The 18,498-nt window shown below is 43.7% G+C and overlaps 1 protein-coding gene across 1 annotated transcript in view; it reads left to right on the forward strand.

The window, feature by feature from the left end:
* The first annotated feature begins 13,371 nt into the window (after positions 1–13,371).
* The window catches only part of CDC42SE2 (CDC42 small effector 2), a 79,044-nt gene continuing 73,917 nt past the window's right edge, over positions 13,372–18,498 (forward strand). Inside the window, exons 1-2 of the mRNA XM_037373891.1 lie at positions 13,372–13,700; positions 14,564–14,621. The gene's annotated coding sequence lies outside the window, so the exon portion shown is untranslated. The remainder of the gene's footprint in view (positions 13,701–14,563; positions 14,622–18,498) is intronic.

The raw sequence follows: 18,498 nt of genomic DNA on the forward strand, positions 1-18,498 counted from the left end.
GCGAATTCAGATGGCCTAAGTTTATTTTTAAGGCATTTCTACATTTTGATGTCTCTGTCACTATAGATTTACCTGAAACTTAAACAAGTACATACAAATGCAGTTTTCTTTTCTGTATTTCCAACTGAGGATCCAGCAGTTATCTTTCTGAAATGAGTAAAATAGAAAATAAATAAATATCCTACGTGCAGGGTGGGATCATAAGATGTGCTGAGTATAGGCTGGGAAGCCAAAGGTCCTGAGTTTTGAGCCAGATTAGAAGTCACTTTCAAATTCTGATGACAAAGTTACATCTGTAAATCCATACTGAGGCATTATAACAGCATACACACTATGTCCGCATTGCTTAAAAGAGACAGAAAGCCTAACACGCTCCAGCCAAGTTTTGTCCATGGGTTGCAACAGTCTGCTGCGTGATGTGCTTACTCTAAATCTGAAACAGTTCAGAAAGGCAGTTTCAGTGTGAGCAAGTAGCACAGTGCAGCAGCAGCGGTGCAGTAGACCAAAGCACTCGGTGCACAGGACCCAGTGTCTACACTGCACACATTTTTGAGGCTTTGGAAGACAAATACAGGTGTGAAGTAATTTTAAATTCCTGAATCCTCAGTATTTTAAAAGAAAAATAATTATAAACGAAAGAGACAGTTGGAAAAAAGAAACTTCTGGAAAATATACCTGTGGCCAATTTTTTTTTTTTTTCCTTTGGATTATAGTTCTGCATGAACTGAGCACCAGCAGAGGCATTTTTATTTCGGTGTCAAATTGCATTGAAACAGACCATTCTGATAAAAACACGGGGGGAAAGATTTGTCTTTTAGTGGATAGCCTGGAACTGTCAGAGTGGTACCATAGCCACCCAACTGGTCATTTAACCATCCTCATCTTCTCCTTCATGATTGTTTCTTATTTGTTCTTTCTTGATTTTCATCTTGCCTGTGAGCTCCTCAAGGTAAAATCTATTTCCACATAGGTGAGAACTTTCTTGTCTTCATTTTAAATAGGACATAGGGGGGCTTTTGGATGCTGGCCCAAGGCAAACAGTAAACAAAACCAAAACTAACAGTAATCTCATTTAATATCCTGAGCTTCTGTTACATTTTCAGCCTGCTCCTGCTCCCTGTTTTCAAAGCAGTTGTCCACCTTGGGAAATGCATGAATACATACCTGTTTCCTGCTTCTGTAGATTTGGTTTGCTGTGCTTGTAAACATTGTAGCAGTCATACATGGGTGAGCTCCAAATGGACAGAAAAGCTAGAGAAGCTAGTATCTTATTCAGGCACATTGATATCAGTAGTTAAAAATTTTGAACTGAAATTTGACAGTTGTGAGATTTTCTAACATTAGTACGGGACAAATAGGCTGTGTCTTTACTGTGGGGTGTGTGCTTTGTGGCACATCCCATGTTGTGGTCCACCAACACACTGAACATAGGACCTGCTGGGGCGCATTGCAAATGCCCAGTAGAATGCTAATCCTGGTTAGCTCTGTGTAACAAGCAAGCCACGAGCAAGGGGCAAGTATGGTGTGTTCCCATATCCCTGTCTGTATCCCAACTCTATCCTGGCATAAGTGTGCACTCCTAGATTGAGACGCTGTAAAGACAGTCACGATTCGATTAATAATATATAGTGAAATGCATGTGATTTGATGGTACCAGGTAAAGATGATGTTTTCAGCAAAGCTGAGTTCTGAGACAGAATGTGGCCTGTTCCTGAGTTATAAATTTGCATGCTTGGAAGAACTGTTTGATACAGAGGGAGTTTTGGGGGGGAGGGATGAATTTTATAGCTTCAAGAGGAGGGTTTGGGTTTTGTCTGTGTGTGTAGTTTTCGAGTCTCATTTGAGAGAAGTAGTAGTAGGAAATCTGTAAAGGAAGACCAGAGCATATTTAGTTGTTCTGTTCCCACACCATATTGTCTGGACATAATAAATGGAACATGAGTCTCATGTCTCTAATTTGATACTTTGAAAGTCCCTCATTCTCTTTTTGCCCAAGGCAGGCATCTATTCTCCTACTAAAGTTCCTTTAAAACTAACTAAGCTTAATCCAGCTTCCATTCAAGTCAGTTGGAATTTTTAAATGAATTTCACTGCAAACATGAATAGGCCTGTAGGATACATCCTTGCATTATTATTTAGTTGGTTGGGCTCTGTGTGTGTGTTTGGTCAGATTATGTCATCTTAAGTACCTCTGCATGCGTAAGGGAGTGGCATTGGATATAGATAGAGTTTCACTGCCCAGAAAATCTCTTTTTTTCCCAGATCTAGAATAGATTGGGGAAAGAACATGGATGACCACTCCAGATCTGTCCTATGACCCAAATGACTTAGTAAATTTTTTTATTTAAATCCCTGTTGACATATGCCTACATATTAAAACCAGTTTGCCATTACAAATACCTTGTAGATTAAGTATCTTATGATACCAATCTGTAAACTTTTGCTAGAGGCTACCAAAAGTTTTTTGTCAAAAATTTCCAACTGTTCCTGAGTGTTGGGAATCTACTGGTGAAGCATTACAGGGAAAACTCTGACAGCTATGTGGAACAGGTTTGAGCAGCATTGGTTGCCAGCAGCGTGTCTTTGCTGTTGTTCCCTCTGTTATTAACATCACTGAAGTTGTCCTAGCACTGGCAAATGTGTAGGTTAAAAAATACCTTTAAACAAAAGCTTAGTGCTTGTGTGGATTTGAATGTTTTTAAACACGATCCCACATTGCGTGAGTAAGTTCTGCTAGCTGTTTTCCAGCAAGATTTTGGTTTAAGCCCAGATCTGGCTATCAGCACTGGAAGTGCCTTAGGGACAGGGTGTCAACATAGAACTACTGTATACATCCAGATGATGACAAAACTGTAAACATTTGGGGCAATCATGAAGCAGAATGTTGTTCCCAATCCTCTGCATGCCAAAGCAAGTCACTTGCTTTTGCTGTCCTGCAGACCCTCCTCTACCCAATAAAGCTACTGAAATTAAATGAACAATGGCCTGTGTGATACACTTAACGTTACTCCCTGTTTTGAATTCCTCACTCCCTGATTAGGGCAATGCAGTGTTTTGACAACCAGGACGTCTCAGCTGGTTCTGGTTTTGTCACGCAGGTAGGCTGCACATGGTCCCAGTGAAACTAGTGGTGATTGACCTGCTTCCAAATGTGTATTTGGACCAGCAGGGCTAAAAATAGAGAAACCGAAAGGGAAGCAGTCATGTGGTGGACACAAAGCACTGAAGTACCTACTGACTTTTCAAAATTATACATCCTTTTACCCTCCAGGGCACAGTCCTATTTAGGACGTGGCATACCATTGCCAGGTACTGCTCAGCTGTGGGTTGTTTCAGGAAAAGACCCTTTAGAGTTTCAGTGAGGTATTCAGCATACAAATCCTTAGAATGTTTTCCTAAATGTATAAATGGGCAGAACATTTTATCTAGTTGTTCCCTGCTGCCATCCTCCACGTTTTCACTATATATTTTATTTAAAAAAAAAATTTATGCATGCTGTAATCAGGCTCTTTGTCAGGCATTTTCAAAGTGGAAAACAATTCATTGACATTTTGCTTGGACTACTTTTGGGATGTTAGAAAAGTAAGAGTTATATTATTTAGCAAGGGCTATCCTGTCAAACTCCTGAACCTGGTCTGGTAACATGCTTGCTTTGCTTATTAATACTACCTACACTAGAGTATTTACAGAATAAACTGTTCTGGAATGAATAGCTGAAATCTACTCAGGTACAATGAAAGTCCTATGGCATTTTAATAGGAGATATTGCTGAAGTTGCTGTAAATTTCAATGGGAGTTCAGTATCAGGAGCACCTCCAAGACCTGGCTCCTAATCTGGAACCTGAATTATATTTAGTATCCATTTAAAGCCTGGATTGTTTTTAAGTTTGTCCACTTGGTTTTGTCATGCAGTGCCAGCTTTTCCTTTGCCTTTACTCAGAATCCATCAAACTGTACTAAAATTGCAGGACATGGGTATGCCATTTAGCAGCGGTGTATGCTTCTATTTACAGAGGAAAATCAGGTGTATACTCCTGCAATTTTTCATGGAACTTACTTGTATGAACTAGTGTGGTTGTTTAATTACTTTTACCTCAAATATTTCCCTTAAACAGTTCCCTAACATGATGGAGGCAAGACTTGAGTACAAGTGGTGAATTCTGAATGGCCCAAGATTTCTCTGAATGATTGCAAAGGAAGATGTTTAGATGATTCTCTGCACTGCAGTCGCCTCCTGCTGTGCTACTGTGGCTGTCCCACAAAAATGGAGGTCCTAGGAATATGTGAAGTACAACACAGAGCGATAAACCTTAGTTAAATATTCTTTCGGTGCCACTCAAAGTGTTGTTTATCATAGAGGCCTGATACAAATGCTACTGTGGTGGAAACGAAGCTTTGTCCATCTCACCCTCATTACACTAGTACCAACCTACTACACTGCTCCTGATGCTGGCTGCCAGGTAAAACCCTGAAGGTGTGGCAGCAAGCTACTTCCACTGAGGGCTCATACCTCTAAAACCACTTCTTCTGACACTTCTCAGAAAGTCATACTTGATAATCTTTTAGAATGCAATTTACCAATTAATTTATACAGGCGAACTCAAACACACACCCACACACCCACCACCCCAGCATGATTTCCAAGGCATTATTTTAGTGATGCCGTAAAATTCGTTCATGGAGGAAGACTCTCAAGACTAGTTTTGAAGTTTGAGAAGGCAGGCATTTGTTATTACAGTGCTGAGAGCGTGGGGAAATGTTTCCTCCAAGTGTGCTCACCAAGTTACTCAAGGATACACATTATATACAGCAGAGTACTTGTACATTCATAGTGTATTACATATTCATTTTCATTCGTGTATAGGACTGGTTACAAGTTTCTTGCTTCTAACGCAGGCTAGTATGCATCCTCCAACAGCACTGCTGAAGCTTTTTACTAACTACTCATGCTCCCCAAGAGAAGGTTTGCCCTCTTTCAGGGGGGCTATTTGAGTCAAAGACCATGATTTCCCACTGCCACAATTACCTTTGTCTATTCTCAACCAACTTTCTGGGGATTGCAACACTTCATCAACTTGTCTCCTCTTGCGGACAGAACTTCCTCACTTGGAAGCTTCTTTCTGCATAACTTAAGATAACAGTGTTCTTTTCACCATCTTTGTTTCATCATTCTTTGTTTCCTGTCCTTCCCAAGACTGACTGCCTTGATTAGAAGTCCATTTGTCACTTCTGGCAACTTTAGAGTCTGCTTGGCCTAAACTTTGTGCACAGATTTCTTTAACGTATAGCTAAATACCAAATCAGAGTTTGGTAATTCAGGTCTTGTCCCTTTGCTTTCCCTTAACAAAATACTTTGACATAAATGTATATGCAGTGGCATCTATACAGTGGCATCAGTAGAGATATATGTATATTTACTTTTGTCTTTGGACATAGCAGAATTGTATTTAATTCAGCTTAGATATCCTGATGCTCTGACATGTTAGACAGCAATGTTGCTAGGGAGAGTTCGCCAGTTACATCTGAGGGAAGTTTCCCACGTTTCAAACGGTTTCATGAGGAAAGAAAATAAATTAAGATTAAATATAGACCAGAAAAGGGAAAGAAAATGGTTGATCAAATGCTGCTTTCTCAATCTCATGCCATAGGGGAGAAAAGGCAGTCACCCAAGACAGACAGGAAATAGAGTTTCAGAGAATATTTGGATTTACAGTGCGATTAGCTGGCAGAACTTATTGCCACCATATATTGTTAAAGGCATAAATCTGGAAAAAATATTTCCTGGCTGCTTGTGGCAGCTATGATTTTAATCATGTCAATTGAGTAATTGGATAGTCCCATTTTCAAGGCCAATTCTCTACATAAATGTGCAAATCTGAGATTTCTCTAAAGCTATTTTTCTGTTACTCTATTTGCTCTCTTTTTCAGTTTTGTGCTAGGCTTTTTCTGTGTCTGTGTAAGGTTTCTCTTACCTTAGCTAGGTAAGAGAATGCTGTATATGTCTGTGTGTTTGTCAGAAAAAGGTGAAGTCCCAGCTTTGTAAGTCCCTACAAGTTTCATTAAAAGAGTTAGCCCAAGAGATAAGAGAAACCCTGCCCAGGAGATGGAAAACTAAGAATGTTACTTATTAGACTGTGGAGAAATCACATGGTAGCAACTTTGTGAATGTCTCCACTGCAAGAAAAGCTTCAGTCATTAGACTTTTTGCAAGACACCGGGGAATCAATCATAGGATAGAAACCCTAAGGAACTGGAATTTATGGGTTCCAGCACTCATGGAATGTCATACTGTTCTCTTATTGTTAGTGCATCTTAGTTGTATTTGAACCTATATGCATAATTCTGTTCTTTTCTTTTGTACTTTTGGTGCAGAGAGTTTCACTTCCCTTTGCAAATTTGAGACTAGCATTCAGAACGGGTGTTATCATCCATTTACACTTCAGAAAAACATTCTCCTACCAAATACTATGGGCAACATCCACGTGACTTGTACCGCATTGTGAATGCTATTTGCTACTTCAGTGGGTTTGTTCAATTCAGGACTAAAGAAGGCAGGTGTTTGTGCCCAGCCCTGTGCAGGCACCCATACCCTGTTGTGGCAAAGTCTACCTGGCAGTGCAGCTGGACGTGCAAAACTGCACCTTCTGCAAGAATGAATCAGTGAGGCTGATGGCATGGTGATAAAAAAAACAACTGTGTAAACTCATATATGGGTTTTCTGTGGCGCGGATAGCATTTGAGTTTAATTTTTGAGGCAACTTCATATATATCCTGCCTCTGGCTTGACCTGAGAGTTTTCTGAAATTCTCCCAACACAGCTAGCAGTTAGTGGGATTCCTGTTCTAGGAAAAGCTCGGCACATTTTTTCTAGCACACCAGCTAGTTCTTTTGTGAGCCCCACCTCTTTTGACCAGTACTATGGACATGAAACAAACACTCGTACTTAATGATAATGCTGTCTGAAATCCCAGTTGCAAGCTCAAAGAGCATAAGTGTCACGACGGAGGGAAGACACAGTCACTCAATATGAGTGATCAGCAGACTTCATTTATTGTCTCTTACAGTCACCTTTTATGCCTTGTTATAATTAGCTCATACATATTACAAAAGTTAAGCTCATTATTGGTTAGTTGCCTAAATATCAAGCCCGCCCTTTGTTTCTCTTCTGTAGTTGTCTGTTCCCACCTGTAACATTCTTTTCCCACCGCGATCTTCCTGTTATTGTGTAACAAGGACAGCCAAGGACAGTGTATTTTTGCTTTACTTCACATAAGCTGAGAGTGATGTGCATTTTTGTCCAGCCAGCTGGACTATGTCTATGTGACCCTTTTCAGCTAGCCAGTTATCCACACATAAGCTTCAGGCCATACAGTCACTGCTGAGAGGCTGAGGGCGGTTGTTTTTCTCATGAATATGAATGTTCTGTTCAAAACAAATGCCATCAGTCTTCAGTGGCCTAGGAAGACAATTCCAAATCAATTTAGCAGGTTGGCAAGAGATCAAAAATACCAACAATATATGAGTTGATGCAGCTTACTGCCAGTTACATAAGCAAGGGAGGCATCGTAATGGAGTGGCTGATGGCACAGTCAAATACTGCTGCAAGCAGGCTTTTAGTACTACCTGTCCATCAGCTGGGTAAGATTCTGTTCACTTGCTTATAATTAAAGAGCTAAATTAGACTATCCACAATAAAGACTGTACAGTGTAGGGTAAAGAAACTCAACAAACCCAAAATAAAAACAATGGAAAAGATACACTGAAATTTATAAGGTGGAACTTAATTTGAAAGCTACTGGTACAAATTAAAAAGACACACAAGGCACTGCATTAGGAAGCTGAGCATACAATGTAAAAAACTGGTCTCACTGAAGACAGCAGCATGTCTTCCACTAAGTGATTCAAGTTCTAAGGCCAGCATCAGATCGGCATACTTCCCTGTATTTAGGAAGCAGAGAATATTTCATGGAGAGGACAGAATTCACCTTAGAAGCACAAAATACCCCCAATACAAGATACAGCATCCTATTGTATTTTTCTGAAGTCAGACAGAGAATTACTCAGAAAGTATTAGGAATGCTGGCTTCCTTTTCGTATTCCTTTTTTTTTCTTTTTTTTTTTTTTTTTCTGGCAGGGAGGGGGAACGGGGGCAGGGCAAAATGGCTTGAAGTAAGGAAAAGCTTGAAGTAGGAAAAAGCAATGAGGATTTATACTGTTACGAGATGAAGAGTTGCCATCCTGTCACCATTTTTCAGTTACACTGAGCTGGTTCTGCTGCAGGAACAGGCAGGTTAATAGCAGTGAGAATGTAAGTCCACCTGATTTGCAGTTCAGCATAGGGCTGGTACAGTCACATTCAAAAAACGGTGAGTATAAAACTTTATAGAAGTGGCAATTAGAAATTCAGAAAGAAAAAAGACTTGAAGAACAAAAACAAGGGAGCAATGCCAGCTTTCAGAGTGCTGGCTGGGTGCTATGAAGGATAATTGCAAATGGTTCAGGGACCTAGTAAGTCACTTACCCACAACTCCTGTTGACTTCAGAGGATTTTTTCCCAGATGGATAAAAGCTTCCTTGGAAAATACTTGAACCTAGCCAGCAGTACTCATGAGATAAGTCTGTAAAACTCTCCATGCCATTAGCAAGGCACCTAGGAATACTAACAGCAAAGGTGAGAAAAATTAGACATCACAGAGAATTCCAAGGGGTTTCGTCCCATTCCCAGACCATTCTACACAGTTTCATAGTAGCATGCTGCAAAGCTTGTAAAACACAAAGCCTGCCTTTTTACAGTGGCTAATGGAATGCCCCTGATCACTGGTTAAACCAATAAAACTGTATTTTCATAAAGAGGAAAACAAAGTTAATCCGTAGAGTTTCTGAAATAATAATGAATTTTAAAAGTGTAGAATTATTTATTATTTGTATCACAACAGCTAGTAGAGATGCCAAACAAATTGGGAGCTGCTTAATACCGGGCAATGTGCAAACAGCATAAACATAACAGAAACATGCTACCTATACAGACTACATGGCCAGAGGGTAAGAGAGAGAACAGAGATGCATGTTAAATAATCACAACTTTCCAAAGCCATGTACCTGCATAGAATGAAAACTAAGGGAAATTACAGGAAATATATTAGAAACCTAATCACCAGGCCTGGTCCCTGCAAGTGCAAAAACCGCTGTTGTTTGTGGGGTTGCATTTTTGTCAGAAAAGAGGACGATGAATGAAGGTATCATCCAGAGATTTCATTGCAGGCTCATGATGAAGCAACTGCATCACTGCAGCTATTTAGCAAAGTTCCTTTCTTAGAGGAACAGTAGTTATCTAAGGCAATTTCTTTGGAATTTCACTTAGATCTTCTTATTATGCAGAAAAGCTCTGAGCTGCTTTGCCAAGTTCAGGTCTTTACATGTTGAGTGAGAAGTGACTAAGTCAGGAGGACGCACATTCTTTTACATTCTCCCGACACTTTCATGATGAGTGGTAACTCTGCCTCACGCTTCTTGGTGAAAGAGCACTTCAGCTTCTACTTCAAGTCTCTGGATCTCATTCAGGAAAAGGACATATGCAACCTATAAAGCCATAAAAGAGCAGGCGTGGTGCATCAGCTTCCACACGGACAGCCATCAGGCCAGGTAGAGGGGCTTGCATAAAAAATGCATGCAGATTCAGAGAGTTTGCTGGGACTTCCGGGTGAAACTTCTGCCTCTTCTGGAAAAAGCATTTTTTCCCCTTACCTGCACTTGTTCACAGGGAAGAACCCTTTAGAGAAAACATTGGAAGTTTTCTCTCTCCTGGAAGTAGCTCTCTCTTTTAGCAGGAGAGAGGTAAGAAGGTAGCCTTTCTTCTCCAGCCCCACCACCCCCACAAATCGAGCTGAGCTCCTCTTAAAGCTGGTGGTTATGACTGGACTCACCTTCAGCACGCGTCATGAACGGACCCTTGCAACCAACTGAACAAGCAGACCATAACAAGTTGCCTCTTGTTAGCTGAAACACATTAACAGACCATGCTCCTGGTTCTTTGCCTGGGGCAACTGCAAAACAAAATACACTTGCCTAGGCTGCTGTGAGGAACAGACAAGATGTCACAGCTAAGGAGTACAGGTATTGCAGCTAACACAGCTCAGTGAATAGCTATGATAAACCATTTGTAATTGCTGGTCCACACCTTCACTGACTTGTATATGGCTACACAAGAAACAGAGGAATCCTGTGGTGTTTATGAGTGTTGTAACCACACACTGCTATTTAGTCACAGCTAACATGTTCTTTTTATTGTTCATTTAAAAAAAGGGAACAACGCATTGTCAAATTTGGATTTATAAAGTAATTTTCCCTTTTAAAATGCAATCTTTTTTTTCACAGGCACCATCAAAGCCAGCAATGATGGATTTCTATTTGTTGTGCCTGGTATGCCAAGTAGCAAGCACTCAGGCCCACAGGGTGGAAAGAATGTCAGCAAAGGTTTATATAAATATTGAGTTATTTCTGCCTGACCATTTTTTCATGCTCTGGCATGAGGCCTTGAGACAGCAGGAGAGGAAAAAAGTTTTCGAAAGATAAAGTTCCTGCCTAACTTTGGATATTGAAGAGGTAATCAGCAAAAGTAGTCAGTGATATGGGCAAGACTGTCATCACTGGGGAAAGAAATCAGGAGAATGGTCAGTATTTAGTCAGAAGAACACAAGAGAGATACTTGGAAACTGGTAAAGACAGCATGATTGCGCTTTTGAGGAACTAACTGTAATGAAGCAGAGTACTGTTGGTCAGAGCACATTTGTCCAACTGAGTTCAATGTATGGAAGGCATAATTGAGTCCGTTTACAAGGATGGCTAGCACTATACACAGTTTTTTCTCACACACAACATGATCAGTACTTTGTTAGTAACTATGGAAGCTGAATAGGTACCATTGCTGCCAGAAGCAGTCCAGCACATGACTGTCTTCTGACAAGTATTTGGCAGATGCTTTCACAATGTAGATGGATCTCCTGACTCTGCTGCTGGACCTGGTCTGGAGAGGTTGGCTTCTTACAGGTTTATGCCACTGGGCTACACAGTGTGTCTTTGGGCACTCTAGTGTCTGTTGAGACATGTGTCAGGGGAGATGCCTGAAACTGAAGGTTTCTAACCACCATTCAGAACCATCTAACACAGATGACTGTGGAAGCACACACTTGACACCTCTCCCTTCTTTGAGAGGAACTGCTGCAGGGAACAGTTCAAACCACAGGGTCTGATGAAAATGACACAAGTCTTTAGAATACATTGGTACTCCTAATGTAGACAGTCCTTCATTGAAGTTGTTAATGTATTTGCAGCTTTGGCTGAAGATTCTTGTGATGTTCCTGTGATTCACCTGGTCTGGCATTAAATTTGGCCAATAAAATCCCAAAGTTCTTACTTATATCATGTCCTAAATGCACAATATTGAAGCAACATGTTACATGGTGTTCCCCTTGGTTTGTACCCTTACCAAACCAGGATAATAATACTGCAGAAGTTGTCTGTGTCAATATGCCTACTTGCAACATTTCCACTGAACTACATGGTTTTTTGCACGAGCTCAACAGAATTTCTGTTAACATGTCTTCTTCGATATTGCTTTGCTCCTTCTCCCTAGAATTTTTCAGGATTGAATTCCTGAGAAGTAGAGCTTGAGAAAGAAAACGAACTTGTGGTTAGACTGACTGGATCTGCACCAAAACTCTAGAACAAGTTTCTGGTTTTACCAAATACAGTATATATGACCTGAGGCAAGCTATACTGCCTCTTTATGCTGGAATTTGTGATCTTGAAAGTGGGGATAATAATACTTTTTCTACATCATGGGATTCTTGAGAAGTAAAGTCCATTAACAGTAATGAGAACCTTAGTTAGAATGGAAGCAACCATCACACCTGTTTTCTGCAGGCATCAGATAAGGGTGTTGATCATCTAAACAACCTGCAGCTGAAACACCACCGCTGGGGCACTGGGACTGGTTTTCACTGCCCCTGTCTGTGCAAGCCTGATGCAGACATCGCTCACACTGTGTCCTTCTGAAGGCAAATTAGATGTAACCACACCTGGTACCTCAGTGGGCACAGATAAAGACCTCTTAGAAAAATGTTCAAAATCATTACAAAAAAAAAAAAAAAAGAGAGTCAGGAAAAATAACAAAAAGCAACCATGCCGTCAGTTGTTGCAGGCCTTATTAATGACAGTAAATCTGTGCTGTTAGCAAGTGTAAATGTCAGGGATTCATACAGACTAAAAACAGAGATGAAGAGGTTTTGGATGATTTTTTTATATGCTTGATACCCTTTTCAGACTGTTTTATAACAGTTTGCAGGTATAGACCAGGTAATGTTCCATTCTACAGCTGGTCTTTCCAGTATCTTTCCCTGTGATACTGTCCAGTAACAGCTTACTGGCCACTTGTTAGCACTGCTGCATTTTCCGTCCTGTCCTGTGCTGGTGAACCCACAGATGACACGCAAGACCAGGGCAAGCAGCGCATGGACGAGGTGGAGGAGGGTGGCAGCCTGTCTCTATGCGGAGAGCAGCAGCTCACAGCACCAAGGCATCCCTGGGTAAAGCTGCCAGCCGTACCCTGCCAGCAAGGAACGCCTGATCTTGTGCGTTCATCGCATAAGAAATCTGGGTTGTTTGCCACCTTTAGCTTCGCCCCCGCCCCTTTTTTTCCTTCTTAAAAGACAGTATATGGTCCAGTGGAACAGAGTGGGGCGAGTTCCCTTCAGTGATGCCATGCCTGTTCTGAATCAGTGAAGGGGTTATGGGCGTGGGGCGCCCATGATTAGCCATCACCCCTCCGCCAAGGTCAGGTTCACGTCGCTGTCACGGACTGAAGCGACTGCCGGGGGGGACGTAGGATGGGGAAGGTTACCAACGCGCGGATGAGGCTTGCTGCTCTCAGCAGATGGGGGTCAGGAGCCAGAGCCCCTCCTCTTCTCCTGGAGGCCTGGCTTTCCTGACCTGCGCTCCGCACCGCTTCGGGGCCTCTGCAACGCCGGCGCGACGCCGTGGCCAGCGGGCTGACAGCCGGTGAGCTGCGGGTGCTGCCTGCCGCCGAGCGCGCCCGCTCCTCACCGGCGGCCGCAGCAAAGCCATCGGAGGGGCGAGGCGCCGCCGGCGCCGTGGGGCGCTGCCAGCCCGGGGCCCGGTCCCCGCGGGGGGCGCGGCGCGGTGCGGGCCGGGGGGTCGGGGCGCGGCGGGCAGGGGGCGCTGCGGGGCCGGCCCCTGACGGCGGTTCAAAGCGCGGCGGCGGAGGAGGAGCGGGCGGCACATCGATAGGGCTGACGGGCAGCGGCAGCCGTCCCCGCCACCGCCCGGCCTCCTTTATCCCCTCCCCTCCCCGGCGCGCCCAGCCCAGCCGGCAGCGCGGAGCCGAGCGGGCCGGCCCGGGGATTCCCAGCCCGCGCCGCCGAGGTCGCCATCTTCACCCCCGACCTCGCCTCGGACCCCGCCGGCCGGGCTGCCGCCAGCCGGCCGGGACCGCGGGAGGGGGCCTGCGCCGCGCCGCGCCCGCCGCATGTGACCGCCGGGCGGTAGCGGCCTCCTCCGCGGATCTCGCCTGCCTTCTCCGCCCCCGGCGCGGCGGGGAGGGGGCGCGGGGCGCCCGGTGGCGGGGGACGGAGGTGCCGCGGCGCGGCGGGCAGACAAAGGAGCGGGCGCCGCCGTGGGCAGCGGTGAGTGGCGGGGGCAGGGGCGCGGGGGCCCTGGCTCCCACCGCCCCTCTCCCCCGGCGCGCCCGCGGAGCAGGTACCTGCCGGCGGGCCGGGCTTCGCCGCGGCCACTCCCTTCCCCGGGGGGGGCGCCGGCGCTCGGGCTGCCCCGGCGGAGGCGGGGGTGCTGCCCCTCCGCCGCCGCCCGAGAGCGCCGGTGTCCCCCGCACCGCCCTCCCTGCGGCCGGGCAGCGGCGAGCGAGGCCCGAGCGAGGTGCCCGGGGGCGGTGCGGGCCGGGCCGCGGGGCGGTGTGGCGGGGGAGCCTCCGGCCGCGGAGCCGCCGCCGCGGGAGCGGGCAGCGGGGCTGGCCAGCCGCGGGCGCGGCGAGCGATGCTGAGCGGCAATCCCGCCTGGGGCTGGGCAAAACGGGGCGAGCGACACATTTTCCTGGTGGGCGGCAAAAAATAGATGGGGGGTGTGGGTGTGGGACGGGCAGGTTTGAGGGCGGTGGGGTCTCGCTTTTTTCCCCTGGCGGGCGAAGCCTGCGGCGGCGGGGCAGGTGCTGCCGTGAGCAGGTGGGCGGGCGGCGGGAGCAGCGGGGCCGGGCCCGCCCGTGCCGGGGATGCCGCGGCGCCTCCCCGTCCGCCGTCCGCCGCCACCCCGCGTCCCTGCAGCGGCGGGAGGGCGGCCCCCCGGCCCGCTGGGGAAGGGGGCGCCGGGCATCGCCGCCCGGGCTTCGTGGCGCAGCCAGAGCGGTGTGGGGTTTAACGCGTTTTTTTGGAATATGGCGCTTGTCTTGTGGGTTAAGCGTTGGGTTTTCAGGCAGTTACTCAAGTGTGTGTGTAACCTTGTGCGCTTACCGAAACCTTAAATCTTGCTTTCACAGGCCAAGAGAACATCAAGGCCGGCGACTTTTAACTGTGAAGTTGGATGTGCATTAAACTGTAAGTCTTGTGGTTTTGGTTTTGATCTTGGATGGATGAATGGAGTAATTCATGTTTGTGAGGCAGAAACTTCAGGAATAATTTGAATGAAACACTAAGCAAACTTCTCCCTCGCCCATTGCAAATATGGCCCTCCTGGACTGTGATAACTGGTTAAAAAAATAGAAAAGTAAAGAAAATCCATAGAGCCTGAGGGGAGGGGTTGCCTTAAGCTCTTTTTTAAGGTATTTTTTTCTGGTGATCAGCCTTAATCCTCAAGGGCAGAGAGTCACCTTTTTAAGCTTAAATCAATGTATAAGAAACACCTGTAAGTATAATATTAGTATGTTTCTTTATATTTAACTGAAGTAATTGAGATTAGATGGTGCTCTTTTCCTCACTCATGAGGAATGTTTAGTCAATTAATTTGCTTAGGTAATCTGATAGTAATAGCTCAGTGAAGGTACAGATGCACCTCTGAAAGTTCTTTTATACCTTGTTGAAATAGAGATGCAGTTTTGAAAGATGTAATAAAATACTAGATTTCTACTGTAACTTTTGTTGAAGGGCGAAAGGGACTGTTGTAGATTAAATTGTAGAAAGTGATAAAGCAAATGATTATACCTACTAATGAACTAAGTAGCAGCTCAAATAAGCTAATGAGGTAATTCACTGTATAAATTTTATTATGTACCTAAACTTAATTGTGTGTCAATAGTTGCATCACTCGTCTTTTAAATTTAATGTCTCCCATTAGCTTGGGTGAGAAGCTGGAATCTGAAGTAGTTTTTCTAATGGGTAATACTTTATATGCTCTTTCTGCTTTGAGGAAAGGCTGTTATCATTTCCACAGCAGAAGATCAGTTATTCTATGTTTAAGAAACTTCCTGGTGAAGTTTCTGTATATCTAGACCAAAGTTGCGTAGATCAGAAATGTCAGTGTACATACAGTCTATAAGACATTATATTACGTTTGTACACCAGCGGAGTGATGAACTCTGGAACTATATTTGTTAGGTATAGGTTGTCCAAAAATTGACAGTTTACTTACGGTGCCATAAAAAAGAAATCGTTTTGAAGCTTGCTAGTAGTTCTGACCTTATGAGCATGTCAGAAGTTCTGTGGTGGCTTGCAGTGTGGTGGTCCGTGGGAAGCCTTGTGGACGTGGTGACTTGTTGTGATAGGGAAAAGACAGAAATGTTTTGAACATCCCATCATAGTTTCTGTTGTCCAAAAAATGAGTTGAGTTGATTTAGAAACGGGAAGGGGAGAAGAGAAATGGGGGGTGTGTTCCAAATGGCTTTTGAAGTATGTGATGACTTTTACCTAGATATCAGAGCTTTCATTGCAGTGATAAAACATTAACCCTGGAGTAGTGTTGAGAAATCAGATCACATCCTATAGAGGCATTACAGTAAACAAGGAGTGTTAAATGTCTCATTTCATATTTTTTCCCCAACAAGAAGCATAATCACAACCTTTTACATTGCTAAGATTAATGGTTTGCGGTGGTAGAATAGTGTTAATCAGCATATACTGCTATAACTTATTGTCCACTTGGGAGGAGTTCATTTAACACCCAGGTAATTTGAGCAAGCTTTTTAGAGCAAACTTGCACAAATCCTTTAGATATTTGTGAGACGTTTTAACCCTTATAGGTGGGATGCGAAGGGGTTTATTTTTTTGTCTTTTCAGTTAAGATTTATTGCTAGAATTACAATACACAATTAGAAAAATACATTTTCTTTACACTATTGATGCATAATTACAAGGAAAACATATTTCGTTCTGTAGTATGTGACTGAGGTGACAGTTTCTTGGAGTTCAAGAATTTTTTTTAAACTGTTAAGAGTAGTATTGAAGTGTTGAGACATTTGCTTTACTTAACGTGATTTTAGACCAACCTTTAGGCATGAAGCGTAATGTGGAATTAAATTACTCAGTGTTTAAAAAAAAACAACAAAAAAATCCCAGTAAAATACTTCTTTTGCAGGTAGTTTGGGGTTTGGGTTTTTCTTATTATTTATTTCTTTTTTGGTAGACTTGGCTCATTGTGGAGTAGCAAATTATATGTAAGCTTAGCATGCTGTATTGCTAAAGTGAATTTCTTGCCAGTCTGTTTTGCAAACACTCTCATGCTGTGTGTTAGCATTATGTTCAGAAACCCACTGTGTTCTGGTCAGCGTTAACTGAGTATTTGTGTAGAATTAAAATACCACTGACTTTGCACGCACTTTTGATGATACTTTGACTATTCAAATTAGCTTTCAGTAACTTAGTTGCAGCTCTTGATTATACTTGACAACCTGACTCCAGGACCTGAGCAGCAATTTCCCATGATATTCATTGCTCAACACATGTTTTTACTAGATATGGTTCTAGCTAGTGTTAAAGACTGTTGCTTCACATAAACATACTTCTGAAAGACCCTGTTATCTTTGTTTACCACCTTTTCTCTGGGTGTCTGTCTCACTGTACACCTCTGTGTGTGCTCAGATAGAAAGCAAGGGTGAAGACTAGTGTGGCCCTTTGTAGAGGTTTGTACCTTGCTGTGTTGTATTCATTAAAATGTGTTTGCTAGTAACTACCATGTGTTTAATATTAGTCTTCTTGTATCTCCTAATCGTAATATTGGCCTGTAAAGCAAAATAACTGAGTTTTAAAAGAACTGAGGGTGTTGTGAAAGTGTTAGTCGCTATTTTGATACAATATTTTTTGTCAGATAAATGCTTCCTTATATATGCTGAAGGACTGTAGGGAATTGGCTGCTGTTTACTCCACAAATGTAGCTGGTACATGTATGCCTGTACTCTAACGCAATTTTCTCAGTAAAGTATACTTAGCAGGGTTAATGTGAAGGAGGTTAATATTATAGCTGTCTCACTTTATTACTGTTGCGTTAGTTACATGATGATGACTGCAAAACTAAATGTTTTTCCCCCCCCCCCCCCCCCCCAAGAATACATTTGAGTAGACTAGATAGAGTTGGAGATGCATTAGAAATGCAGAGACCTGGCATTCTTTCCTATAGTCGATCCTGGGAGGGAAATGAAGGAGGGAGGGGGAGGAGGAATGTATCTCTGAAGGGTGTTAGCCCTGAGATGGATAGATTAGATTCCTTTTTTAAAAAAAAAAAAAAACAGTAAATCTGAAGAGAGGCTTTTGAGCATTCACAATCACTTAAAGGTTTCAAGATATTTTGATGAAGCAAGTCTGTCTTGCATGATTAGTGTCTCCTGTTTTGTTGCATGACTAATGATGATGGCAAGAAATAATGACAAATCCAAGGAACAAGCAACCTTGAACAAATGAAAGTGGGTAAGAGAGCATGTTGAAGCAGGGGCTTCATATAAAGAGCAGACTGAAGAGGAAGTTTAGTAGTGAGAAAGCTGGCCTTTATTAACAAACAGAATGTAGGAAGTTTAGGCTGGTGAGTGTCTTCCAAGAGGGTCTGTTCTCCAGTACCTGTTACATAGCTGGGTAACTCTGCCTGAAAAGTGCTTTGGTCTCTTCAGTTCAGTGTTTTGTGTGTGGTTAGAGGTGAATGTGAGATGAAATTACTAGTCCAAGGGTAATTATTGCCCCAAGGGGAACCAAGGTTTCTCTTGATCGCTTCTCGTCAGCTCCAAGAGGAAGAGGAACTCTTTTGCCTGTAATGAAGGCACAGTTAAGGGAGTGCACTACTTCAGCGTGCTCTTCCGTCTTTGTCAGTCTCACATTAACAGAAGGGTTTAGAAGGGAGGTGTGGGGAGGAAGATTTAAAGTATCAATGCGATCTTCAGCAGGTTTTGCAGGCTTCCTCCTAGAAACATAACTGTCTGTATTAACTTCCTTCTCTAGTTTAGTTAGGTTTCTGTCCAATCAGATTGGTGATATTTGTCGTAAGGTGTCAGGGAGA

This window comes from Falco rusticolus, chromosome Z, assembly GCF_015220075.1.
Source record: "Falco rusticolus isolate bFalRus1 chromosome Z, bFalRus1.pri, whole genome shotgun sequence".
In the NCBI taxonomy this organism is placed as follows: domain Eukaryota; kingdom Metazoa; phylum Chordata; class Aves; order Falconiformes; family Falconidae; genus Falco; species Falco rusticolus.